Here is a 2,500-nt window from a genome sequence, read left to right as displayed (position 1 = left end):
TGTCTCTGTCTCTGACTGACTCTGTCGCTGTCTGTATCTGTATCTGTCTGTCACTGTCTCTGTCTGTCTCTGTCTCGGTCTCTGTCTCTGTCTCTGTCTCTGTCTCTGTCTCTGTCTCTGTCTCTGTCTCTGTCTCTGTCTCTGTCTCTGTCTCTGTCTCTGTCTCTGTCTCTGTCTCTGTCTCTGTCTCTGCCTCTCTCTCTGTCTCTGTCTCTGTCTCTGTCTCTGTCTCTGTCTCTGTCTCTGTCTCTGTCTCTGTCTCTGTCTCTGTCTCTGTCTCTGTCTCTGTCTCTGTCTCTGTCTCTGTCTCTGTCTCTGTCTCTGTCTCTGTCTCTGTATCAGTCTCTGTCTCTGTCCCTGTCTCTGTCTCTGTCTCTGTCACTGCCTGTATCTGTCTCTCTCTGTCGCTGTCTCTCTCTCTGTCTGTCTCTGTCTGTGTGTGTCTCTGTGTGTCTCTGTCTCTGTCTGTCGCTGTCGGTCTCTGTCTCAGTCTCTGTCTCTGTCTCTGTCTGACTCTGTCTCTGCCTCAGTCTCTGACTGACTCTGTCGCTGTTAGTCTCTGTCTCTGTCTGTCTGTCTCTCTGTCTGTCTCTGTGTGTCACTGTCATTTCTGTCTATGTCTCTGTCTCTGACTGACTCCGTCTCTGTCTCTGTCTCTGTCTGCGTCTGCCTGTCTCTGTCTCTGTCTTTGCCTCTGTCTCTGCCTCTGTCTCTGTCTCTGCCTCTGCCTCTGTCCGTTTCTGTCTCTGTCTCTGTCTCTGTCTCTGTCTCTGCCTCTGTCTCTCTCTGTCTCTGCCTCTGCCTCTGCCTCTGTCCGTTTCTGTCTCTGTCTCTGTCTCTGTCTCTGTCTCTGTCTCTATCTCTGTCCGTTTCTGTCTCTGTCTCTGTCTCTGTCTCTGTCTCTGTCTCTGTCCCTGTCTCTGTCTCTGTCTCTAGCTCTGTCTCTGTCTCTGCCTCTGTCTCTGTCTCTGTCTCTGTCTCTGTCTCTGTCTCTGTCCCTGTCTGTCGCTGTCTCTTTCTCCGCCTGTCTCTGTCTGTGTGTGTCTCTGTCAATCTCTGTCGGTCTCTGTCTCTGTCTCTGCCGCAATCTCTGTCTCTGTCCCTGTCTATCTCTGTCTCTGTTTGTCGCTGTCTCTGTCACTGTCTGTCTCTGTCTGTGTGTGTCTTTGTGTGTCTCTATCTCTGTCTGTCTCTGTCTGTCTCTGTCTGTTTCTGTCGGTCTGTGTCTCAGTCTCTGTCTCTGTCTCTGACAGACTCCGTGTCTGTCTCTGTCTCTGACTGACTCCGTCTCTGTCTCTGTCTCTGTCTGTCTCTGTCTCTGTCTGCGTCGGCCTGTCTCTGTATCTGTCTCTGCCTCCCTCTCTGTCTCTCTCTCTGTCTCTGTCTCTGACTGACTCTGTCGCTGTCTGTATCTGTATCTGTCTGTCACTGTCTCTGTCTCTGTCTCTGTCTCTGTCTCTGTCTCTGTCTCTGTCTCTGTCTCTGTCTCTGTCTCTGTCTCTGTCTCTGTCTCTGTCTCTGTCTCTGTCTCTGTCTCTGTCTCTGTCTCTGTCTCTGTCTCTGTCTCTGTCCCTGTCTCTGTCTCTGTCTCTGTCTCTAGCTCTGTCTCTGTCTCTGTCCCTGTCTCTGTCTCTGTCTCTGTCTCTGCCTCTGTCTCTGTCTCTGTCTCTGTCTCTATATGTGTCCGTTTCTGTCTCTGTCTCTGTCTCTGTCTGTCTCTGTGTGTCACTGTCATTTCTGTCTATGTCTCTGTCTGTGTCTCTGACTGATTCTGTCGCTGTCTGTCTCTGTCTTTGTCTGTCCCTGTCTCTACCTGTCTCTGTCTCTGTCCGTCTCTGTCTGTGTCTGTCTATGTCCCTGTCGGTCTCTGTCTCTGTCCCTGTCTGTCTCTGTCTGTGTGTGTCTCTGTGTGTCCCTGTCTCTGTCTGTCTCTGTCTGTCTCTGTCGGTCTCTGTCTCAGTCTCGGTCTCTGTCTCTGACTGACTCCGTCTCTGTCTCTGTCTCTGTCTGCGTCTGCCTCTGTCTCTGTCTCTGCCTCTGCCTCTGTCCGTTTCTGTCTCTGTCTCTGTCTCTGTCTCTGTCTCTGTCTCTGCCTCTGTCTCTGTCTCTGTCTCTGCCTCTGCCTCTGCCTCTGTCCGTTTCTGTCTCTGTCTCTGTATCTGTCTCTGTCTCTGTCTCTATCTCTGTCCGTTTCTGTCTCTGTCTCTGTCTCTGTCTCTGTCTCTGTCTCTGTCTCTGTCCCTGTCTCTGTCTCTGTCTCTAGCTCTGTCTCTGTCTCTGCCTCTGTCTCTGTCTCTGTCTCTGTCTCTGTCTCTGTCCCTGTCTGTCGCTGTCTCTTTCTCCGCCTGTCTCTGTCTGCGTGTGTCTCTGTCTATCTCTGTCGGTCTCTGTCTCTGTCTCTGCCGCACTCTCTGTCTCTGTCCCTGTCTATCTCTGTCTCTGTCTGTCGCTGTCTCTGTCACTGTCTGTCTCTGTCTGTGTGTGTCTTTGTGTGTCTCTA

This window comes from Megachile rotundata, chromosome 13, assembly GCF_050947335.1.
Source record: "Megachile rotundata isolate GNS110a chromosome 13, iyMegRotu1, whole genome shotgun sequence".
Lineage (NCBI taxonomy): Eukaryota > Metazoa > Arthropoda > Insecta > Hymenoptera > Megachilidae > Megachile > Megachile rotundata.
This window is presented reverse-complemented; position numbering follows the sequence as displayed.